The sequence below is a fragment of the Ostrinia nubilalis genome, chromosome 4 (assembly GCF_963855985.1).
Source record: "Ostrinia nubilalis chromosome 4, ilOstNubi1.1, whole genome shotgun sequence".
Lineage (NCBI taxonomy): Eukaryota > Metazoa > Arthropoda > Insecta > Lepidoptera > Crambidae > Ostrinia > Ostrinia nubilalis.
Genome location: NC_087091.1, coordinates 2,268,915 through 2,296,148, shown reverse-complemented (window position 1 = coordinate 2,296,148; position 27,234 = coordinate 2,268,915). Strand labels below are relative to the sequence as shown.

Below are 27,234 nucleotides of genomic sequence, written 5' to 3'. Positions count from 1 at the left end.
CAAGTGTGGGTGTTTTTTTATTGAAACTTTTTATTTTTCTTTTTTTGCAGTGATGATGTTATATGAACTTTTTTTGCTGTTATTTGTGATTGTTGTGTAAAGCCTTTGTAGTGAATTAATGGTTTGAAGTCTTAGGTTTGAGTAGAGAGTCAAAGAATGTATTTTAGAAACTTTAAATATTTAGTTGGGAAATATTGATAAATTAATTAATCTATAGCAGTGTTTTTCAACCTTTTTTATGACACGACCCCCTAGTATGAAAAAATTTTAGGCGACCCCCCGACCGTCCGGTTTTTTTTCATGCATTTTATAATGTTACAAAGATTTTTGTAGGGACCGAATACTTCAATCCATACAACATTTGCATAATTCGATTTCGGATAAATCTGTCTTTATAAGATTTTTTTTTTACTGAGGTAGTTTTTACGGCCTCTTCCGACCCCCTATTGAGGCTTCGCGTCCCCTGAAAAACACTGATCTAAAGTAATGATAGTACTTATTTAAACGATGGAAGCTTTCTTTATACACGTATAGAGTTAGAGTCAAATCATGATGGTCATTGATCACGATGATGTAGCATCATTTTGGATTGATGGTGTGGATCATTAACCGAGTGTTTGGACAACTTACTCACGTTTTCACTTTCATATCTCTCTCTGGACTTAAAAGCTCAGTAAATTGTAATCTACTTTTACACATTTGCTTCTAAGGTTGAGTTGCACCAACTTATTTTAACCGAAACTTTAACAATAACCGGTGCTTTTTGTAGGGAGTTTGACAGATTTATAACGTTTGTTTAAGTCAAAGTAAGATGGTGCAATTCAGCCTAAGCATTTTATAGTAAATAATATTTTGTTTTGCACAATTTCTGTTAACCCCTCATGCTAAGCTAAATACATACATGCTTGTGTTACGAGTGGGTTCACAACTATAGTTTAAAGGCGGTGAGGTTCAAATCAGCGTCCTTGTCGCCTCCCTACAACTTAGTCGTGTATTTTTAATTGCTTTTCAAGTTTCAGAATGTGTAAATTATGTAAGCATTACCCGCACTTGATAACTCAAAAAGTAATTAAAAAGGCCTTAGCCCACTTATTTGCGTGACATTGAAACTGGTCAAAATATTGACACGACATTTCACAATGTGTTAGGAAAGTCGGCCTTGTCCAGCGGATTGTAGATTCCTCGGTTTTTATATAATTACTCGTTTCAAGGTCAATGCACGACTTAAGCTTGATGTTGAGTAAGCATTTTAAAATTTGGTAGTGCACAGCTTTAAGCTGTTTTAATAATAAAGCCATTTTTGATTCAATGTTATTATCGAACTTTTATGTAATTTTTTGAGGCAGGAGTGAAATGAGCTGCTATTAGTATAACATAATTAAAACTAACTTCCCACGGCTTCGCTTGTGTGATTTTCGGTCTGTCACATTCTTTATTGTGTCTTTATTTATCCATCTGGCAAAAACCGTGATAACAACTATCCTAAACTACTTATAATTTACTTAGTTCTCGAGGTAAATCTACATCAAAATTAATCAAAAACGTTTCAGTAGTTAAGAATTGAAATGATTAGACAGACAAAATTACTTCACAATATGTATTTAGCTCAAAATTTATCATAAGTTTCAAAAACAATTATAGATTCGTATAGTACAACGGATCGATTACCACAAATTATAGCTTAGTTCAGTATCACAGTTAGTACAGATTCTTGCGAAATACATAGCGTTGGAGTGACGAATTGATCTATTGATGTAAATGGACTGTTCTACTTTACTTGACAAGTGGTTAAAACGACATTTAAATGATGAATAATGAGATAATAGGTCTTGATACCGAATTATTTGAAAGACAAATAGGTAACAAACACTAATAAATGAAGATGATTGATTTGACTTCGAAATCAACCATATTTATTTCATTTAAAGACCTATGTACCTATAGCGATAACGTGCAACATGATAATACCTAAATTTATCTTCGCCTTCCCCGATACTTCAATCACAAAGCTAAGGAGAGGTCGATGTCTAGGTTTTCATTAAGGGTTAAAATCTTCAGGCAGACGACCGAAGTAATTGGCATAAAATTATCTTTCAATTTGATTCAATTTGATTTGAAAACTTATATGTATATTATATGTAGTGAACATATTATAGCACTAACACTAAGTCTAGATGGTCACCATAATCATCTCATTAACATGACTCCAGGCATAATAAATACAGAATTTCAGCACAAACGCAGCGTAGACCATAACTTGTAGAGCATTTTCGCAATGCGCGTGAGTTTGTTTACCCGATGGCGCGTGGTGAATACTAATTGACTGAAACTTATCTGATGCTGTCACAAGAAATATGACTTGTGGCCACTCGGCCTAATGGTTCACGTACCGTAATACAATAAACTTTTACTTAGTCTGCTAAAACTAATAAAAAACTCATAAAACTCATTTATTTGCTGAAACCTGCTGAAAACCAGCATCTGGGGCACGCGTGCATGCACGCGTGGCTCGATTAATGTTAAGCGGGCGCCTTTTTGGCACAAAAATATGCGTGTATAGTTTTAAGTTCCTTTGTTCTGTTTTTTATTTTTTTCTTTTTGTGTCAAATTCTTTCTTTCTTTCTTATTTGTGCACTTTTACACGTCCCAGTATAACCCTACCACTGCTTCAGGACTATAAATGGGCCTTAGAACTCATCCTATGTTCTTCTGATTAATTTCGTTGCGGGTCCAATAACAATTTAACTTTCCCCCGGGACAAACTTAACTTTCACTGGTTGGGTTTTTATTGGCGGTTAAGCTGTAGATACAGATCAGATCAGAAGGACAGATCCTGGCTACACAGGAGTTGCAGCAGTGGAAAATTGAGGTGAGAATAGTCCCGTACCAGCCTACAATGGAAATTGTAGAGTTGGGGTTGCGAGTTCGCATCTCCTCAGAGGCAAATGAGTACAGATGATTTGTGTCTATATAGGTCATGGATGTATATTATAGTATTAAAATATTATTTCAATTGTATATTTAAATGTATTTGTTGTGGTTGCGTTTACGTCACTGAATTAATCTTACTTCAATTAGTTTTTTGACAAAACGTGTACGTAAATACTCGAAATATTCTTAAGATTTGCTTACGTAGAAACAATAGAATATTATAAGGCTTTACGAGTCTTAAGTCATTAAATCTTTTTTACCCACCATCATGAATCGTTTTATTCTTTTAAGTAATTTTGTATTTTGTTTAAATACATTTTGATTTTAAGGTTTAATAATGTGGTACCTAATTCTTAGTAAGTATATGGTGCAGTGATTTCAGCCGTTTAAAAAAAAGTACTTTACATTTGCTTTAAGATTCCTTTTTAAAAAAATCTACGCGAATAAAGTCGCGGGTAACTTACTCGCGTAGTAAGTAGCCTTAATAAATACCATCACTATATTATTATTTTACGTCTAATTTAAATGACCATAATAATTTCTTTGAATTGGCCTTATCTTATAAATCTTGGTATATTAGATGACTAATAGACTGATTTAGATTGTTATCGATTACGTAGATTTATTGTACCTATTTGTTAATAACATTTAAATTTACTTTAATATGATTGGACATGTTTTATGATAGTCAACATTAAAATGAATCACAGGCTCTTGGATTATTTTTAAAAGCCTTATCCTGATAAAATCTCAATCATGAATCATGTTCTACCGCAGAACAGAACTAAGGTAGAGTTTACAGCTCATCATCAATCTACACAAAATAACAAATTATATTTAGCTTGAAACCACTTGACAAAGTTCTACACTTTTTGATTGGAAGTGTAGGTGTGACTGTGTGGCCAAATACTAACTAAATTATGACTATAAATATGCAATATTGTCTTGCATAAACCTTAATAAATCAAAACCAAGGGACGCACAGTGGATAGCCATTTTCGTCCATAAAAAATTACATATCACATGGTGTTACAAAAGAATGTCGAAAACGCAACCTTCGGAGGCATTAGCGGTCACTGTCAACCAGTAATGCAATGGACTTAGTAAATCCTTGTTCTATGTTTTAGCAAAAATTACTAGTAAGCAAAAAGTTTTTGGAAAACCACTTAGAACTTTTAGTGAGAATTAAGTTTATTGGGAAGGTCGTGCAAACATCTTCAAGGCTGCTAAATATGCTCTTTAAGTAGTAGTTCAAATAACGCCAATCCTATGGCTATTTGGGGGCGGTTAAGTAGAGCTATTGAATAATCTCAGATATTTTCTTTTTAGGTTGTGACTCAAAACATAACCAAAATTCCCATTCAAATGGCTTGCTTATTAATTCTTCTACGACCATCAATTCCGCGCCAACAGAACTTGACTTTCGCGCGTCGTAAGTATTGTTTACATTTTTACACATCATTTACTTCAGTGCAGTACAGTTACATACAGTGACGTAAATGCATTGATCGCATCGGCACCACGGCCAGTGTCATCGCAACTTCACACTAAGCGGGCATGAGGTCGCCAGACTGGTTTCAGGAATTTCTAATTCAAGGCACTTCAGTGAAAAACGTGGTCAAGTGTATCGGATTGGTCATTATTTTGTTTGAAACTATCTTTCCGCCCGCGGCTTCGCCCGCGTGGAATTTTTCGGTTTTTTATATAACCTATGACACTCAGCAATTATGTGGCTTTCTATTAATGAAAGAATTTTTAAAATCGGTTTAGTAGATCCCGAGATTACCCCTTACAATTTAACAAATATACAAATACACACACTTTCATCATCATCATCATCATCTCAGCCACAGGACGTATACTGCTGAAAATAGGCCTCCCCCAATGCTTTCCATGTTACCCGGTTGGTAGCGGCCTGCGTCCAGCACTTTCCTACTACCTTTATGATGTCGTCGGCACAAACTTTACATCTTTATAATATTAGTATACTGTAGATAAAGGTCAGATTGCTTCAAACAGTGCAAAACGCAATCATTGGGTTACCTGATTTTGGAATTTTATAAAATTGACACTTCATTTAAAACATTCTCTCCGATGAGTCACCAAACTACATTTATGTTGTACAAAATATTATAGACTATCTATCGAATAGACTCTACATAGACGGCCTTTAAAAGCTCTGGCAGTCTTACTAAGTCATTAGAGTAATAATCATAGAGTAATTAAATAAATCTTTATGGTCTTTTCCTAAAAGTGATACAGTAACACATTCAACTGTGTACGCCGAGTTACGGTTCATGACACATATTCAATTTGACAGACAGAAAAATTACATAAATGGATACAGAACCCATCAATTGCAATTAAATGAATGCCTTTTCAAAAATAATTAAAAATAAATTGCTAAAAAAGACCGGAGCGGAGCCCGCACCGCAAGTGAATCAAAATCAAAAAAATCAAAATCAAAATCAAAAATATTTATTCAGTTTAGACCACAAGTGGCACTTATGAAATCGAACGTAACACTTCACACTGTACGGCTAGGGAGGTCACCCGAGTGGTCGACTAATCACTATGTATTTGGTGTACAGTCCGCTGCACCGGAATATAACAATTTTTGATTAACCTTATCCGCTTGCAATAAGTAACTACTTTTGTTTAAAGTGTGCCACAATATGCCTGTGCAGTTTGACTGTAACTATGTACTTGTCGGTGGATTAAGAATTATTTGGTTTTATAACTTTTTACCTATACAAGTTTTTGAGAGCACAAAATCTCTAGAACCTATGAAGTATCCTTGGATTAGCAATTAACAGTAAATGTTTAACACCTGATAATAGTAATTAAATTAATATTAACATAATTATTCTTACGTGTGTAGATTCGTGTTAATATTTAGACCAATTGATTAATGTTATCACTGCACGATATCACTCGTAATCGAAATTAAATTACAGAAAATTCTCAAAAACAAAGAAACCATAAATTGTGTGTGTAATTTTATAAAATAACGTTTAAAAATACAAGAATGACGTGGTCTTTCTTTAATTTCATGGTCAGTAAAACTATATTCCTTTGACTCAGAATATTTCGCAATTTCAAAACTAGAGCACGCCCTTCTGGTGGCCACATTTGACCACGGGTTTCGAAATCTTTTCGAGTTTTACAGACACTTATATTTTATAAAATAATTATAAACTTAAGGCTGATCGTAGTTAAGTGGTATTCTGCTAAAATTCTTATTTCCAGTACTGAAAACAGTGTGCTTACCATGAGTTTACGTTAGGTGTGCTCGCTAGCGAGAACGTCAAAAAACTCTATGAAGTTTTATTTCTTGAAAGTAGTCGCTAGGGGCGCTGCACAATATGTCATACATTTAAATGTCATTTTTTTACGCAGTCGCTAGCGAGCACACCTAACGTACACTCATGGTAAGCACACTGAACATCAAGAAAAAACTATAGAGTCTTATGGTAATTGTAATGTAATGGAAAAGGTGCTAATTTAATACTATGTATAGGTCTACTAGCTTATCTGTGTCAGTGCCTGAGATATGGGATCGACACCTGAGGGTGTTTTAGTTTTTTTTTTTTTTTTTTTTTATGTGATAGGAGGCAAACGAGCAGACGGATCACCTGATGGTAAGTGATTATCGTCGCCCATAGACATAGTGATGGTCTAACGTTAGCGAGACTTCAGATTTGTATACTCTATTATGTCATAAATGACAATGTCACCCCTCCCGTTCCAGTCCCATACCTCAGGCATTGACTCAGTTAAGCGCTGTACTTATAGTTTTGCGTCTAAAATGTATAGTCTGATATGCTGTCAACTGTACATTTATACTAACTGCAAGCTAACTTAGCATACAAAGTAACGTTAACCCTTTGAATGCAGTGTGCCAAATATGGGTCACGAATCACGATGTTGCTCGTCTGCATTGCACATAGTGAAAGGATTAATATGGGCTAATACCTCTATATAGAGGAGTAAAGTATGTAGGACGAGGCGTTGAAAGCGAAGGGTGTATAAAGATTCTTCTTGATGGCTTTCGTAAATTCTTAAGTTTTCTTTTTGTTTTGGATTAAGTTTCAATAGTTTTATTAGTATTTTTAGGTCAAAAAAGAGCCTTCTTTTGCACGAACGTCAATAAAACGCAACGTTACTTTTCATAACGCAGTAATCATACACATTCTTCAATCAAATTAACAGTGTAATTTCCTCTGATTCAATCCTGCAACGTCCTAACCATACCACCACACTTGTGCGCAGTAATTGGTTAATAAAAATCATGTAGCCATTAAGTTTAACTAATTAACTAGTGACATTTAATTAAAAACTACTAAACTAAAATATATAATGCACTCTGTCGGTTTCAAGTGGTTAACAGACTTATTATGTTGAAAAGTGCCTGTGAAGATATCATCCGTCCGCCCATATTTTCAATGTTATCAAATACCCTAGCAAAAGATTAATATTCTTGGTTAATCTTTAATGATTTTTTCATAACACTATGTAGAGTGTTACGTACGTTCTATGAAACGCAGCAGTCCTTGAAGCTACGTTATCAAGTGCTGAAGAATACAATAAATAGTTCCGCTTTTCCTACGTGAATTAAAGTCCCTATATCAGGAAAATTAAATAACTATGACGTGTCCCGCTCAAAAAGAAAAAATATAAAATTTTCATATAATGTAGATGTTTTTTCCAAAAATTAGTTCTAGACGAAATATAATGTTCTTATCCCCTCACTTGAGAATTAAACTTTAACAACTAATCATTGAAGTCCTTCAAGTATTTTTTGCAATTAAAAGCCACTGTCAAAAACCATCGAACTGTAAATCACACGTGCGCATGGTTTCGCTTCAGTGTCATATGTGGTACAATTCAGAATCCTCCAGACCAACCCTCACGGACGATCTTTCTCTTCGCTTGATCGTTGTGCAACGCAGTTAGCGGCACGCAATGGCAGGATGTTGCACCGCGGCCGCGAAACGCGCCGGTTCCGAGGCAACGCTCGGATGTACTGCCGGGTTACTTCACGAGCGGAAAATTTAAATTTCGAACGATTCGGGGATTTTTAGAGTGGGAATGGCGAGTGTTTTGTTTTTAATTTTTTGGCATTAAGTTTTGCATCTCAAAATTATTAAAAAAAAAAAGAAAATTAGCATGAAATGCTTATCAATGAATGCCCTTGTGAGATTTTCTTTGATACCTACTGAAAGTGAGACCAATGAAATGTTTATGATGAGTTCTAGTAAATGCAACTTTGTCATAATTTACTCCTGTTAATTTACATTAAAGAAGAAGAAAGTGAAGATGAGATTAGGGAGCGACTATATTATTATTTTGGTCAATCATAAAATTATTGGCTCTAATATTCTTTTTAAGATCTAATTGGGATGTGAGTATATAAATACGTATTTTGTAAGAATTAATGAATACCTACAAATTATGATCATCATTATAATATTGCTCAAGTAAATACAAACGATATTGTTTAATTTCATTCACAAATACGCAACATTTATATCAAATCCGAATCAACAGTGTTCAGTGTTGCAATTCCACGTGATGCATAATTACTATTAATGCATGATTCTATTCGAATAATAAAACTTTTATACCGCAAGGTTATATCCAGTCATCGAGCTCTCGAGTGATTTCGAAATATATCCGCTCGCAGCTAGAGTAAAAACCTGTATATTAAGTGTAATACTGTAATCAAAATCAAAATCAAAAGTATTTATTCAGTTTAGACCACAAGTGGCACTTATGAACGTCAAAATTATTATAGAAAATAATAAAAAAGAAAAGTTAGCCCTTACGGGGCACTTTACATGTCTCCTTATCTTTTAGGCCCTACCAGCGCTTCGAGACAAACATATGGCAAGTGCTGAGAAGAAAAGCCGGAACAAACTCAGTAAATATGTTGGAGTATTATCGCATAAGTATAAATAGTTTATTCAGTACATTCAGTACATAGGCCCTTTCCAGGGCATTTATACACGTCCCAAAAATAGCTTGCCCTACCACCACTTCGGGACAACATAAATGGGCTGGTGCTGAGAAGAAGTGGCGAAAGAAACTCAGTCACCTTTGTCAGCCTCTTTTTCAATAAAATACAGTAATAAATATATTTTTAACCCTTGGAAAATAAATTAACTTGCGTTGCTTCTTTCAAGGGTGGAAGGGAAACAACCCAAAGGATATTAGGAAATGTAAAAGGGAGTGTTGAGAGCTAGTGAAGGATATTCAGCATGAAAACAGCATTTGAAAAATTTAACTGGAAGTGTTTGTCAAGCATGCATCTTTTAATTAAAAAAACAGTGAATTTTAAAGACACATAGATTTTTAATACATTTATTATTCACCCTGGATTCTGTGTGCAATTTTTTAAACATTCTGCCTATTAAATCTCTTTATTGATAAAAGCATATAAATTAAACGAAGCTTTTTTGTAAAGTAGTTAAAAAATACGAAAAATCAATTTACTAAAGAATCAATCTCTCCTTTATCAATTATGCCATGACCTAGACATTTGGCAAATGTCAGAGAGATGCGCTCGCGCCGACTGACGACTTACGCAACGTCATTTCCATTTTTTTCCAATTAATCGATAATCGCTTCTTTCAGGCAACGGTAATGATAGTGCGGTTATTAAATAACCGAGAAGGCGTTATTATCCAACGATTGTCGTTAAAATACCACGTTAACGTTATTGAGTAACTTTTAATTGGGATTGTGGACAATGTGCTGATTACAGCTCATTGTTGTCGCTAGTTTTATCGAATTTAAATTATATTGTGGTATACAGTCGACGTCACATCTAACGATGTTTATTGTCGCTAAAAACACTCGTGTTTATTTATTTATTTATTTAATTTTTAGGAAAACAAACAGCATTCTATAACACATAGAGTTACCAATTAAACTACTTAGGTTACTATGGGATAATTAGGCAAAAGTGACTAAGGGACAAGTCGACTTCAAAGTTTTGTTTATTAAAAACCTCTCTACTTTTATTATATAAGATTGTCCGCTTTTTTTTGTTTAAAGATATCACATTTTATTCATATTAACCGGCAGACAGTGGTGACTGAGTTTGTTGCGGCGCTTCTTCTCAGCACTTGCCAAATGTTGGTCTCGAAGCGCTGGTAGGGTAAAAATATTATGAGACATGTAGAGGCTCCTTAAGAGCAAAATATTTGACGATTTAAAAGTACTATTTAAATAGTGTATACGAATATAGATTATTTGACTTTGACTATACATCTACAGCAAAATACATAGTAACATCAACCCAAGGAATTTAAAATTAAATCACGTTTACTACAATTGGTGTTGAACAGTTAAATCACTATAACCTCAGCATATAATTTAGACAATTATGGTGGTACGTATCTAATGATGCTATTAACTCGTAAATGACGCAAAACAAACGTACAAAACAAAGAACGTATCATTACACTTGCATTTTTTATACCGGTATAAAATCATTAACGCCGTCTTTAACGATTAATATTAAATACTTTGCATCTTTCAGTATACTCATTTATTATAGAGGTGGGTAAACCCATTAAAGGTATTCCCCACGGAAACGTTTTTGAAAAAGCCTGAGATAATATTTTTAGGTTTTCAAGAGTGCGAAATTAGTTGAAATTGTATTAGACAGCATTTTTGACTTACCGGTTCAGTAAAGGTAGTAAACTTCACAAATCTCAGCAAATGCAAGTCACATTCAACCATTCTTTTACTTATTGATCACAGCGTCAGCGTTACCAGCGTTACTCAATTCGTAACTTTTCACGCAAAATGGGTCAACTCAAAATTTTATAAAAATGAGCATCAAGTATACAGCCTCTCAGTGCGCAGGCACACAACAATATAAATATCTAGACGCTAGCAGGAGGATAATTACATAAGCACAACAATCTTCTTTAGGAAGGATATATCATATTATCGCATAATAGGAAGTTTGGTTTGCTTTAATTATAATGTTCTAGGCAGTTCATAGGTGAAGTAGGCCAGGGTTTCGTATTTCCTATTTATATGGAACAAACCTGTTGTATTATGTATGATATAAATGAATAATAATGTGTGTACTTTAAGATGCTTTTAGAATGAGTATTGTGTTAAATACACATTGCTTGTAATTAACGTTTTATTTGAGGAGAGATAAATAAAACTTTTTAAACGAATTAACAAGTTTTTTATGTTACCTACATGATCAGACAGAACATTGGACTATACATTCTAGTTGAAAAATAGTATCTATTACAATTACAGAAGAACCACATTTTTAAGCTTTATGTGCAGTCGTTCCTACATGTTCAGATTTTATTGCTTTGTAATTACGCATTTTGGCGGGAAATAGTGAAAATTAATTATACCTAATTACATTTTAGTCAATGAATCAAATCCATATAATTTATTTTGTAATTAAGACTGCTCGCTCTCGTTTGTTTTCAAGGTTGTTGTTTTTAGGTCTAAAATGTCTGACTTAAAATTCTTATTTCTTATCCTTTTGTTCGAAAATACAAAAAAGTTGAGTTATTTTTTATCAATATCTACAATGTAGATTCTACATGACTACAAAACTAGTGTTAAAATAATAATAATTTACGCCATGTTTGTATGTTTTTCATCAATTGTTTTATATTGTAGGTATTTGAAAAACAGTCGTCAAATCTACATTTAACTCATGTCAAAATATTTTTCAAACAGGGTGACCTGATATGACCCTAGTATTGTTACATATCACAATGTCACAATAGATTGCTTCTAATCTTTGACCTAAGACTATGTCTGACTGACGTTAACAAATAAGCAGACTTAATTAGCAACAATAAGTAAGCAATATACATTAACATGTTTACGTCGATGTTAACCAAAACAGTTTCTGAGTTGACATGTAAAGGTAGAATAAATAATGAGTAGATACAGGCGTCAGCACATAAAGTTGTATATTTTTTTTCCAAAAACGCACTTTTATTAACCACATTTTGCGGTACAATGTAAGCTTGATTATACCTAACTTTTACTAATTTTCAAGTTATTTCTTTCCCTACTATGAACATTTCTTATAATATTCAATCACAAAAACAAATTAAATTCAATCCATCTGATTTTTTATGCGGAGAAATATCAATTTTGTATTGAAAACTATTTTTTCAGGACAAAAATATTAAGGATTTTTGTTTGAAATGTGTAATTTTTAAAACAAAAGACTAATAAATGGAAATGACATATATTATTGTTTACGTTAAAAATTATTAATTGAACATGAACATTGAAGAAAAAAAATCAGCAATTTAAGGTCGCTTGTTTTTCGCCGCATATAACGGTGGTGTATGATTTATAATGAACGTGAACATACAAGGTCCGGCGAGAAAATTGATAGAAAACTAAGGAATTCCGCTTTTTGACGGCCTAAGGTTGAGTTGCACGACCTAACTTTGACTGTAACTATAACGTTATCCGTGTGCTTACCATGAGTTTACGTTAGGTGTGCTCGCTAGCGACGGCATAAAAAAATGACATTTAATTGTATGACATATTGTGCAGCGCCCCTAGCGGCTACTTTCAAGAAACAAAATCTTCATAGAGATTTTTGACGTACTCGCTAGCGAGCACACCTAACGTAAACTCATGTTAGGTACACCGGTGTTTTTTGTACAGAGTTTGACAGATTTTTGACATTTGTCAAAATTAAGGTGCTGCAACCCAGTCTAAGAGTACAATGCTGCTAGTAAAATGAAATAACTATGTAGCTGCTAGTTGAACATTGGAAATAACGTGGTTGCAACACACTGAATACATTTTATACATATTTCACTCGTCAACTTATAACTTTGTTTCAAGGTAACTTTTGATTAAAATCTCTAGTGTCGCAATCATAAGGCTTCTTAATATTCCGCAGTTAATAACGAAAACTATTTTTATACGTAGTTTATACATTATACATTTCGTATGCCTTTTTATGTTCAGCCTTGCTTCGAATTGATGATCGATTTCGATGTATTAATAAATCGTAGACACGAAAATTTTGTTATGAAATGGCCTGTATCTTAATTTAATATTGCATTTCATAACAATATTTTTACACGTTAAATTTTCTCGTCTAGGTAGGTACAAGTCAAAATTAAATGCAGTACTTATTACTATGTACTTATAATACTAAAAACGCGAAAGTTTGTGTGGTTGTATCTATTTATTTAATCCTTAATTCCAAATAAATTTGAATATATGGCGAACTTAATGCCATAAGGCATTCTCGATCTCGACCGTGTATGTTTGTTACTCTTTCACGCTATAACTACTGAACGGATTTGAATGATGAAAGTTTACAATATTATTGTTTATACATCAGAATAACCTACAGGCTATAGTTTCTAACGATCTATGAAAAGCTAAATTTTACGCGAGCGAATCTGTGAGCAAAAGCTAGTCTAGATTAATTTTATTGGTGAAAATTTGCTTTTTTTTTAATCACTGAAGAATTGTGTTAGTATGTCAGTCTCATTTATTTATAGACAACAATATAAAAACAAAGTAGAGCCTTTGCTTTGATTAAACGTACACGTGTTTGCACACAATGGATTATAGTAAGTAATTAATTTACTTTTACTGCTATTTTCCTTGCTACTTCGCTATTATTTTATTTGATAAGATTCAAATTCCTAGTCCACTCAATTTATATGTAGGTGCATATTATGTATTAATTTCGAAACAGTAAGGCTGGTTTGCACCATCTTACTTTTAAAAAATCTGTCAAATTTCATACATTGTTATCGTTATATTTACCGTTAAAGTTACGTGGTGCAACTCAGCTCAGAGTTTCAAAATTAGGAAATGGTAATTGTGAAAAAGAAACTTGAATTTCTTTTATATTTTCAAGTCAAGTTTTTTATTATTTTGCAATAATTAATTATATTCTTTATAACGCTGTTCTGTATGTTTACAGATGATTGAACATGATTTGTTATGTTTACATTTCATAAATTGCCTCCAGCAGGTTTCCATGACGCCTCAGGTTTTCCTATAACAACACATTATACTAGACATAAGATTTCCCTAGACGTAGCCTTTGTTATAGTAGTGTTAGTTGATAATATCTATGACGCGAGATGCGCAAGAGTTCAACATCACACCGCTTTAATGTAATTACAGCAATTTTTCATGAATTATTAAGTTTTCTTGACGTAGTTTTTCATGCACTATTAAAAAAAATGTTTATAAAATTTTGGCTTTTCAACAACGAGTAGCCTACACTATTATTTAAAAAAAATAACACCTATTAAAAATCTTTGTTTTGTTAGTTGTGTTATTTTCATAAAACATTGGCATAAATGCAATTTTTTGTAATTCTTTTGGTTACTAAAAATATTTATTTATATGGACAGATATTAATTATTTATTAATGTTTTCAAACGTGTGGACGTTAGAGCTAACTGTTAAGGTCAGGAAATGTAACTCATAATAGGTTAGATTTATTGTTTTCATCCTTGTTTTATTATTTATATTATCTAGATACACTGCGAGGTATAACTTGCATTACACACATCTCTTAACATCTACAAGCAGGAAATTGAATATTCAATTATAGACAATTCTTTGTCCACTGCGAACTATTCAATTAATTTCTTTATATGGGCAGCAGCTGAACATGTTATTTTCTTGAGTATTCCCTTTAAAAATTACTACTTACTTCAGCCTTATTTCTTACGGATTAACACTAAAAACAATAGAAGTAAAATCAGCATGATTGATTATTGCTACCTATCAATTCAGTACTTTTTTTCATTACACACACCAAACACAACCTAAAATATGTGGTGATTTTGTTACTTTTTGGTTATGATAAAAAAAAATGTTACTTAATGTTAATTTGTTAAGGGAGAGCGACTCCTTCTGGCACAGGTGCCATTGCACTTACAAGAAAGAGTCCATCTCAAATCCTATTAATTGTTGTTGTTAACGAAATAAACATTTTTCATTTTTTCATTTTCATTTTCATTCATTACGCTGAATTCCAGCTTCCATCAGTAATTCAAATCAAGTATAGAAAAAATAAACTTAATTGGTAGGCATAACTTAGAAAAACACAAAAGCCTTATCAAATATCATTTATATTTTCCCTACCCACTATCATAAAAATTTCAGGCAGCGATAGGGCCCGCCCTGACCGTTCGATGTTTTTCCTTTAGTATTATGTATTTTTCGCGGAAAATTAGTAGGTACTTATTTAATAACAAAACTTGTTCAATTAATGTCTGTAGGCACATGAGGAAATTGCATCACCATTGATTATGGTGTAGTGAGGAAGATGCTAATGCTGTATGCTTCCGATAGTTGACAAACGATTTGTTTATATTATCTTTAATTAATTAAATTGGTTTTATTAATGTTTATGATTAAAGAGCTTTGATCTTATGTGTGGTAACATGATTAAAAAAAGTATTGATTGTGTTTTTTCAGTGACTCACAAAACATTTTCTTTTTCAAGTAAAGCTTTGCATATATTATTTTATTTATTTAAATACGATTTTAACGATTTTAATAGTCATTACAATAATAATAATTTACACACAGAAAATTATGTTTTGCGATTTATAATATTAATTAAAATGTTTTTATGTAATTTTGTGTAAAAAAAATATACCTCTATGCGACAAGGGACGATATGTATCACAAACGTGCACATCTAATTATAAAAATAAATTAAATAATCTTTATACTCACCATATATTTATTGTCCACGAGTAAAATCACTTTTATCTCTAACTAATTTACTAATCACAAATTAGTAGAGTGACACATTTTGCTTTATCACTTCGTTATCGTAGCTCCATCACATTTACAGGGATTAATCGTGAGTCCGCCTGAAAACCCCCTTAGAAAAGCCTACGACCAACTGAAGTAAGATGCCAGAACTAATTTTCATATATACAGAGTAACTGGTTCATCTAAGGTTAAACAACAACAAATATTTTTTTTTAATTAATTTTGAACTCTATCTCGATTGTAGTAAGAGCGGTGCCAGTGCGCTGCGACCGCGCAAGGCGACATAGAGTACTGAACTGAGCTAGAGGCGGCATGCCATAATGTAAGTAGGTCTAGAGGGGCTGTGGCCTTGGTCCATCCGCCGGTGGAAGGCATGGAAGGCTGGATTCCATAACGTTTCGTGTTCATTCATTATTGTGCAAATAAATACCGAATTTAAAAATGCTGGTAAGCTAATTCGTTCCGGTCAAACAATAATTCTACGCTGGAAAGATGTTTAACTGTCAAAAATCTCGAAAATGCATTTTTTTAAGTTTTTTGAAATGGATTTTGCATGTTTTTCAGAGTAATACATGTTACAAGTTTAATTTTTCATGTTGAACTTGCTTTAGTAGGATGATAATATTATGTATTTATTTATTTATTTTCACCCTATTATTTTTTCTATTCCACCTATATTTTTAAAGTTGTTAAAATTAGAATTTACTTATCATAATTTTTTTACATAATTATGAAAAAAGTTTTGAAGATAGCGCGCTCTATAGTGTACTTACTCTTCCACCCACCGTGACGTAGATTTTAAAATTGAAAATTTCAAAATTTTGTTATGGACAAATCCGTACCGCGCGGGAATAACTTGACATCTCGACCTGCACTTTTTTTTTTTTATTAGCTTAAGCGCTTCCTCTACCTTATACCCTACTGGTATAAAAAACTCAACTCGAAATACCCAAAAATACTTGAAATACAGCTCTTGTTCATAAGTAAATATCTCTAATTTAGGCAATAAATATTTGACATAACGATATATCCAATTAATATTATTCTTACAAACATTTATATTTCGATTTATCAATGTATGTCAGAATATGTATTTATTAACATCTCGACTTATACATTTATGGATTTTCGTTTTTAATTTGACAAAAACAGTTATCAAGTTATGATCCCCTCTGAGTACTAAACACGTCTATGATATGTGCAGTTGTCTTGTTATGCACGCAGTCAAGAGTTTGGATATTTGGAGTTATCCAGCTATTACCTTCGTATAATCATATTTTTATATGTGTCATTAGCAGTTGTTAAAATATAACATTGTCAGGATTTCGAGCGTCTTTAAATATTTTTTACTTACCAACCCCTGAAAATATTTTTTTAATATATTAAGCGTTAATTATTACTTTTATTACTATTTTCAATAGTTTAAAACTAAATTAACGTTTAAATAGCAAGTTGAAAGAAGAAGGATAAAGGAAGTTTAGTCAATAGGTAGGTACCATCTACTAATGTTTTTTCATAACAGACTAATATTTCGTTTGACAACAGAATTTAAGTAAAAAATCTAATAATAAACTTTTAGGTCAATTTTAAGTTCCGGATAATTTTATTTTTATAGTCTATTTGACTTCAATGACATTATTTAGGAATAATGATGAGGTAAAAGTAAATAGGGTCGATACGCCAGATCTCGTCCATTTAGTGAGTTGGTAGATTTGAGGAATAAAAATAATATACAATTTTTCGTTATCATTTTGAACGAAAAATTGTTGTCATTATGCTCCCTTTAGTTTTTATAAGTATAGTATTATTAAACTTGTTCTAAACCATTAGAAGTTTTAATATTATCTTTGTAATATTAATAAAATATAGAAAAAATGCATTCAAAATCACTAATAATTAATAACAGCATGGAAATAAAAAATATAAATAAAATCTTACTAATTGCTATTCAAAATATTTAGGTATCACACTTAATAATTATAAACATACATATATTTTGATTTATTTCATTTTTTGAAATTTCAATAGTATGGCTCAATTTGCAATATGGTATATTGGTATCCTCTCTATGTACAGTTTGCTTTTTAATATTATTTACAACGTCTGTATTTAGAAAATAGACGTGATAATGTGGACGCAAATTGGCTATCACAAGGGTAAGCTACATTAAGAGCGTGTATTAGCGTCCAGGAAAAGGCATAAGTACTGAAAAAAATCTTTGTGTTCGATACGTCATGTAAATAACGTTTTACATGATATAAAACATGCATTGTTTTGTATATTTTAATATCTTAGACCCAGTTAGACCAGACCGCCATCACTTCTGACGCAAAGTGGAAATTGCATTGTAGTAAATTCGCATCCACCTTATTTTAAGTGTCATTTAATAAAGTACAATCACCGATATCATTATCCGTATTGTATGGTTCATGGTTAAGGGTTAAAGACTGCGGTAAATCCCAAAGTAGACCTAAATATATTAAAAACTTTACTTGAAACGTGCACCTGCTCATGTGGGATTTATTTTTGGCAAAAACGGTAGCATGCTATAAGATTTTTTTAATGTGGGTTTACGTGTCATACATTCAGGGAATCATAGCAATAGTTTTTGTTCTAGAGTGATCCGTTATTTGGACGTGAACTGGACGGTGGACGCGAAAGGGCGTGTCGACCTTACGCAAAAATGTATCCAGCTAATTTTAATTATTTTAAGCTTAATGGTAAGCTTAAAATAATTAAAATTAATTGTGCTTGTTATGAAGCATGGCTTTTGTTCTTTTATGTGTCTTTTTTTAAATTTTAAGTAAACGTACAATTACCTGATCAAAAGCGATCATAATCTGCGATTATATTTGATTTTTCTAATAAATTTGCTACTATTTCATTGCAAAAGTGATAAAACTATGTTCTATTTTTATGTTTTGTTTTTTTACTTAAACTTCATTCAAAATAATTAACTTAAATCCAATTTTTACACCTTAAATATTTGTTTTTCTTTGGTGAATAACTTGACAAGTCGTCGGTACACAACTTGACAAGTCTTTTTTTTAATAGATTAAGAAGATAATTTAATCAAATTATTACGCCAATCGAAAGATATGCATCAAATTAGCTTATTTCAATCATAAAAATATCAATTATCATTAATTGCGATTTACCAGGGAACTCGAAACTTTAAAATCGCTCCCCTGAAAAGTACGCAAAAATGACATGTCAAGTTATTCCCGCGCGGTACGGAAATTATCCCTGTCTAAAATGTTCTTAGACGTTTTTATTTCAAAGACAGTTCTAGGGAAACAAAGATACAAAATTAATGCAAATCTTACTGAGGTTAAAAGTCACTGAATTCGCAAGGAAATATCGATTTGTTTTGAACAGAAACAATAACATGTCTATTAAGATATCGTCAGTTGCAGGTTCACTTGGGGTAACTGACAAAATAGGGTTTTTGAGTTAAATATACAGTTTTTCTTAGTTTTTTCTGCTCTTTCGAATGGTATACGTAAAAAATTCTATCTTTAAAAAAATTACAATTACACGGACATTTTCAGGTGTGAACTTTTCAGATTTCCTTCACAATTTTGGTGTAACTGACATTGTAATAATTTTACCAGGTTGAATTGGTGTATCTGTAATAATGTAAAAATTTTGCTACAAAACTTTGCAATTACACTGATTTGCTAAGGTTTATAATATGAAATAAAATAGGAATTTAGAAAGTTTTAAGGCATATTACATTATTATTATACCAGCAGTATCAGTTAAAGAAGTTAAAGTTAGCTCAACAAAAAAAAAATTGAAATTGAACAAACTATCCAGCCAACTAGGCATCAATGCGCGTTGCTAACATTAACCTGTTGTTACTCTGTTACTTTTACTGTTGTAGTACTCATGACCTTAATTCAACATTGCTATAAAGAGGTGGGAAATTAAATCCATTTTTGTTTTCAGTTTAAGTTGCCCCGTAGAGCTAAATACGGTATTGGTAAGTCAAAGCTTAAAAAAATATTCAAATTACTTAGTTTCACAGTAATACTTTAGTTATTTCAATATTTCTGTCTTAAAAAAATTAAATACACATATTTCCTTGATTTTCGTGGCTTTTTTAACATTTTTTAATGAATAAAATAAAAGTTACTTCTAATAAAATTTTTAAAAAAAACAAAGAAAACGACAGAATGTTATTTTTTTCATGAATTCTCTTATTTTTTAATACTTTTACATAAATTATACAGCAACTAAGTAAACAAAACCCAGAAAAATCAGCAAAAACATCAAATTATTTTAACTTTGGGCAGTACTTACACCAATTTGACCAATGTTTTTTCCAAAAGTTTGGTGTAAAATTAGTGTAACTGTCAAAAGTACAAAAATACATTGGTGTAACTGCAATTTATTTCTTTAACTAAGACATATTAGATAATTCTTTTTATTTAATCTAAAACCGCGTAGAATTCTAAGCATTTCTGTAAAAACAGATCCAAAAAAGGTTAAATAGGAAAAAAGTTATGTCCGATTTAAGACGAAAAAAAACTTTAAACGGCTCTACTGAAAAACTGTATTTTGTCAGTTACCCCAAGTAAACCTGCAACTGACGATATTTGTTTTACCTACACATTTGTTTGGGTCTAGTCAAAAGGATAAGTTGAAATTATATTATCTTATTTATTTATAAGTCAAAGCGCGTCAGGCACAGCTAGTTTATTTATAAGTCAAAAATATGCTTGTGACAGATCTTGAGATTTGGGCATTAACAGTGACAACATAGAAATAAAACTACAGTATTTACAAACGATGCTTGCTTAAGTGAAGCAGAAAATTGAATGCACAGCGTTGAGTAGAGCTTTGTGATTAGTTCGTCTGTGCGTCCAAGCGCACGGTGAGACATCATAGTAATGTTTGTGAATACGGACGAGAAACTTTTTGACCGAAAAGTGATTTGGGTATGATTTAAAATCGCACCACATCCCTTACCAAACCAATAAAATAGTGATAATTTGTGTACATTTCCTTCACAAGAATCCGTTAATTGTTACATTTATTAACGGAACAACATAATTTGAGAATTGCACGTTTCATTCAAACAGCACGCAATAAATGCACAGAATGAATTATGAAAATCAGGTTTGTTAGGACGGTTCCCGCAGAAGTACATCTGCTTGTTCTGGCTATTGGACAACTTGTAAAATTATCTACTTACATAAAATTTGTTAATTTCTCATGTAAGTGACTGTAATGTTTTTAATGAGAAATAAATGTTCTTTAAACCTAAATCCCATCCTGTAGGCCACGTATCTGGTGATGTGTTTGAAGATATAATGTACCTAGTACGAACATGCTATGTTTGTGTATGTTTGTTTTGTTAATTGAGCTATAGCAAAACGCTACATGTTTGTTGTCAAACTATACTGTGGTTTAGATGTTATTTAAAAAAATGCTATATAGGTATTTCAGACAAAGTATTGTAAAAAGTAAAATACATTAATATTTTTTGGCGAACTGTAAGGAAAACAGTGGCGATCACAATATGTATATCGAATGTGGCCGCAGTAATACTGGGACTTTATAAAACCAGAACAGACGCTAACACAATAAAAATTTTTTTAAGGCAATGTGATCCGGTGGACAACGTCGTGTTTTAGTGGGTAGATCCCACCCTTCTAGCAGGAAGAATTCCACATCACCAACTAGTTGTCCCCATTCATCATCATCATCCTCTCAGCCATAGGACGTCCACTCGAGAACCTTGCTGCTCCATCGGCCGTCAGTTCTGCGTACCTACTATGTGCCCTGCCCATTGCCACTTCAGCTTGCTAATCTGTCGGGCTATGTTAGCGAGTCGGCGAGCAAGTTGTTCCCATTGGATATCAGGAAAAGTTTTGCGCATACCCAGCATTTCCCGACGTAAAACAGTTGCTCTGCTTTATCTCTATCCCTAACTATTACTCCACTGTACTTGCTTAGTTTAAAGCAGAACATTGACTTTTCTAGCAAGGTTTCTTTTCAAGAAGGCGTTGGATACAGGTCACTAGCAACCGGCCTTTGTGGAAATCATTGTAGAAACCTATGTTCAGCAGTGGACGTCTTAAGGCAGAAATGATGATGATGATGATGATTATGTTGATGATAATGATGATTGACTTTTCTATTCTATTCGTCCGTTCACCGAGCAGATAGAATTTCGTTCAATGACCCCAAGCTACCCATCCTTATCGTTCGCGCATAATAATTATTTGCTGTTGCGCTCGCACACTTACTGCGGCCGTCGCACAGCCGCGACGAACGATAAGGATGGGTAGCTTGGGGTCATTGGACGAAATTCTATGTGCTCGGTGACCGGACTTTACTTACAGCCCGTCAGTGCGGCGCGGCGCTGTAATGGCCGAAGTCGCGCTCCTCTTCGTCGGTGGGCGCGCACTCGTCGAAGCACCAGAGGCCCGCGACGGCGAGCAACACCGTGTACAACGCGTAGTATGCTATGTACACCAGGACGCTGTACATTGCGCACGGGGTATAGCTAGACGGTTTTCTGAAAAAAGTGACAGTCAAAGTTGAGTTCAAAGCCTTGCTCACAACAAGATCCTTAAGGATCCTCGCCCACAGCGAATTTTTGTTGTGATGCAGTCGCGCTGCTGTAGCGTGTTAGTAGCGCGTTGGCATCACTTTTGTGTGCTTTTGTAGTGCGTTGCAAATGCGACTATCGCGCGTTAGTAGCGATGCTGTCGCGCGTTTCGTAAAAGCAGTGGGCGAGGGCCCTAACTTCTTGGTAAATTCTTTACAAATACATGTGTACAATGCGTAGTATGCTATGTACACCAGGACGCTGTACATTGCGCACAGGGTATAGCTAGATGGTTTTCTGAAACAAGTGACAGTCGAGCTTAGTTTTAAGGCCTGGTTCACTTTCAACATTTTTTTAATTTTTTTATCCACAACGAGGAAGCTCTTGGCCTGTATCTCACCTGGTGGTAAGTTGGTGTGCTAACATATTTTCCGTCGCCGACTGGGAGTGTGCGTTACCTTTCCCATTGATCACTTATAATATCATCAACAATTTATCAATGGATTTTAGGAAACTTCACCCCTAAAAGGGTAAAACAGGGTACGAAGCCGCGGGCGGCCGCTAGTCATCATATACTATTTTATGTTGTGTATGAGGTCGCTGTCCTCACTCAATGTTCCTACTGCCAAAAATAATGATTTTATTATAAAAAGTTACAGACGACATCACATCAAGCTACGGGTAAACACTGTGGCATGGCATCTTACGTGGTTGGTAAAGACGGTATTTTGCAATAAAAAATATAATCTAATGTGCTGTCAACTACCTATTAATGGGTACCTTAAGAATATAATTTCCTAAGTGAATACAAAATATTTCCGCCATAGAAAACCTTTGAACTTGGGGGAAATCCTACGTATAAGTCGTGAAATCATTAGTGGAAAACTGTTGTATCTCGATTCGTTACATTTATCATTAATAATTGGACTGTGATGATCGTTAACACAAATTAAAATATTTATAAAATGTACAAAAAGCTGTCCACTATTACTGACTGATCTAAAATGCACGCAGATAGTTCGATTTAGGCATACACTGAGAAAGGGCTCCAAAGTTGAACGCGAGTGAAGTCGCGAGGAAAAGTTAGTTCAATACAAACCACTGTTTTGGCAAGAACGATAAACAAGACAACATAATAATATTCAATTATGTTTACAACTTATTAAAAATATGTTGTTTAGACAATAAGGTACTACAGCAGAATAATTAGTTACATAATGGGGCTGTTTTTGTTTTGAACTTGACAATCATGGCCGCTGGTCAAAGTCGAAAGTTAAATGACATTAAACATCGCAGACTTCTAAAATAAGGTTTTCTCCTGTTTTCTCGAAGATTATCCAGTGATTTTGTTTTCAGATACTCATAAGCTATTAATTTATTTAAACTACCTGTAAAATGCACCAAAAAAGTCAAAAGGCATTAATTTCAAGGCATTATTTCAATGCCTTGAAATTATAATCACAATTGGGGAGGGGGAAGATAGGAATACTCCAAATAAAATAAACGGGGAACTCGAAAGGTAAACGTAAAATATTAATGGTACCTACTGGTACATAAAATATTCTCGGTATATAATATAATAGGTAGCGGGAAGAGCCTGGATGCGGTCAGCGCAGTACCGTGCATTGTGGAAAAACCTTGGAGGCCTTTGTCCAGCAGTGGACGTCATTTGGCTGAAACGTACATAATATATTAACAGGACACCCTTAGGTATGTCCAATTTTGCAAATAATGGACAACAGATTATCAGCTGTCCCTTCAATCTACAAAAGACACTGTTTCATAGGTATATGATTTAATTACTAAATTAACTACACTTAGGTACTAATGCGACGGGTTATAAGGATTCATTACAACACTATGAAGTAATTCGTCCTTGATTACACTATGCATTGCGCGGGTCACAGATTTGAACCCTTAACCGGTTCTAGAAATGCCGACAGGTATCTTAAATGGCAATAGCATACCAGCGTTCATCCTTCAACGTCTTAAATTGGTAACTTGATGGTTACTGAAACAGCTACGATAGGATGTACCATAGATTTAAACGGCCAGTTCGAATAGCACGCTAAGAACATCCTACTTAATCACTACATAGTATAAAACAAAGTCGCTTTCCTGTCTGTCCGTCCATATGTACGCTTAGATCTTTAAAATTACGCAACGGGTATTGATGTGGATTTTTTAATTGATACAGTGATTCACTTAATACCCGTGCGAGGCCGGGACGGGTCGCTAGTAATATTATATGTGCGAAAGTTTGCAAGGATCTATGGATGTACAGTCACGGAATGAAAAGGTTCGTCAGTTTTCAAATTGATTCCTTCAACGAATCGCGAGCACATAATTACCTTTTGAAACTATGTCACAGAATAATCTCGAGTTAGAGAAAGTAATCTTTAACTGTTCGTCAGTAAAGTTCAAAATTATTCAGATCAGAGTTGTCTGACGATTTATCTTGTCAAGAAGATTAGATTTATAAACTAAAACCTTGTTGGTTCAACCTGCCATTATTATTTTTTATTAATAAAAAAAAAAATTGTCAATTGGTCAATGTCATCGGAGGGTAGTTGAACGGGAAGCATGGTCGATCTGTTTTAATGGTTTCAATTTATTATTTAATGGACTTTAGTGTACAAATTTGGTGTTATTTTGTGTTCTAAAGTGCAGTGAAGTGATAAATTATAAAAAACATTGAAATACTTCGAATTTGAGCGCGCATCGAGTGTCGAGTGGGTTGTCGTATGAACAACCCGCTTTGGACCCGGTGGCGTCTTGAAACCTGCTTTCGGGCATACTTAACTCCACGGAATCCATGAGAAATCAATAGAACTAAAACACCCACGTTCTATTGATAACTATGTCAATTTTCACTCGACATTGGCAGAAATAAACCTCCCAGAGAGGTTTGGTTGCCATTAAAAAAAAAAAAAAAAAAAAAATTGCATTGCACTGATGGGATAGAAAAATAAACAAGCAAAACCTTATTCATTAGCAAACGTCATATTTATTTAAATGTTAGCAGCACTGTTTCTTGCACTGTTATGTTGGCAGGTTTGACTCTTACAGTACCTAGTGCAAGCGAAAACCGACACTAAGGTGACGAACCTTTTCATTCCGCGACTGTACTATGTTTGTTAATCTTTCACTCAAAAACTACAGACGGAATTTTTATGAAACGTTTAAGAAAGGTAACGCAATAAAAATTCTTACCTCAAAATCTAGTTTCTGTTTTTTTTTTTCAAAAAGCGTTATTTGCAAAATTCACACAAATGACACATAGTTGACATGCCAGTGTAATCGTAACGTAGCTAATAGTCATGAAGTTTAAAAACCTTAAAAAAATATGCGACTGCTTCAAGCACCATTAGTCAACTAGTTAGGAACTAGACGCATCTATATATGAAGACTAGTTAACTATAGACTGAGTAAAGACTAAGCCTCGACTGTTCTGATAATTTTAAGACCTTGAATTGAAGGTCAAAGATGCTAAAAGATAAAAGTTCACGAATCCTGCAGAACTTGCGGATTCGGACGTGAGATAATATTCCTGATACTGTGTTATGACTAGATTTTATGACTGAGATTAGGCAATTTTTACAATGTCAAAAAACTCCTCACGGAAAATTAATTGTTGGTAATCCCACGCATGTAAAAATGTCACAAATGCTTTACGATCGAGTAATTTTGTAGTATTCTCTTAGGTATGATTTTGGCCATGGCTAAGTAAGTAAATAGCGGTTTATCTAATGGGTTAACGTTTGGTAACGTTGGTTAGATCCTAGTTTCATGGATAAGTTGCCAGAAATATTGAGTTTCGTGAAAAACTGGGAAGGTTTATATTTTTAGAACTCTACGACAGCTGGCGGCTTGGTGTCGGCGGCTTTATTCCAAAATAATCATTTTGTGTACATAAAACATGTCAAAAGTCGACGACTATGTCAGCGGGTTTTTCATATTCATATTCTTGGTATCGTATAAACTGCGTAAAGGCTTAATTGTAGCAGAAAAATATATTAATTCGACATCGAGAAACATTTCAGATATTAATGTACTATTGTTTTTTCCTGAACAAAAATACGCATCTATAACATTTTTCGATTTTTAAGATCACCATCGAGTTGATCCGACCGTCGTCGAATCAAAACAGTATTCGCACAACAAAAATGCAGTCGAATGCGTCTGGCACATCGGATCATGTCGCAATTGATCCGGTGTGGTGCAACTTGCCTTTCTAGAAACTACACAAACTAAGCTGTGCCTTGAAGCGAGATGTAGCCTTCCTATATTTTCGTATCACTTAAGCATTGGCAGATGTTTATGCTTAAGCCCGTATTCACAAACAATGCTTGCTTAAGTGAAGCAGCAAATCGAACGCACAGCGTTAAATAGAGCTCTGTGATTGGTTCGTGTGTCACCCTATGCGTCCACGCGCACTATGAGACCTCATAGTAATGTTTGTGTTAGTATGAAACCATGGTTGTGAGCTCAGCTCATTTATACTCGTACATAAGTTTCGAATGTTTGGCGTTTGGTTTCGTGTTAGGGTAAGATGAATGAAAATGATCATCCTAGAGTCACTCTATGGGGGACTCAGTTCTATGGATGATGAACTCTTAGGCTGAGTTGCACCATCTTACTTTAACTTTGACAAACGTCAAAAATCTGTCTAACTCCATACAAAATACACCGGCTATCGTTAAAGTTACGGTCAAAGTTAGGTAGTGCAACTCAATCTTAATCTATACAAATCAAATAGTACCTACTACATGTAAGTACAGGTAAATATGTACTTGCCCTGACTTTATTTCAAGTACAGAAGATATTAAATTGAAACCGAGTCATTAAATTAAGAGCAATTTACAGACTATTCAATTAAGCGAATAAAAAATCTATGTTTTTTGTGAGTTGCAAAAATATTTCAGTGTAATACATTTTTGCAAGGTAACAAACGA

The 27,234-nt window shown here is 33.6% G+C and overlaps 1 protein-coding gene across 4 annotated transcripts in view; it reads right to left on the bottom strand.

The window, feature by feature from the left end:
* Positions 1-27,234, bottom strand: part of LOC135088459 (very long chain fatty acid elongase 7-like) — an 80,488-nt gene that overhangs the window by 40,387 nt on the left and 12,867 nt on the right. The window contains exon 2 of one of the 4 annotated variants that reach the window (XM_063983275.1): positions 22,069-22,246. The exons of 1 other annotated variant lie outside the window; for it this stretch is intronic. The gene's annotated coding sequence lies outside the window, so the exon portion shown is untranslated. Of the gene's footprint in view, positions 1-10,620; positions 10,705-15,675; positions 15,999-22,068; positions 22,247-27,234 lie in introns of those variants that run through there. 2 more of the 4 variants (XM_063983273.1, XM_063983278.1) reach the window with 2 other exon arrangements.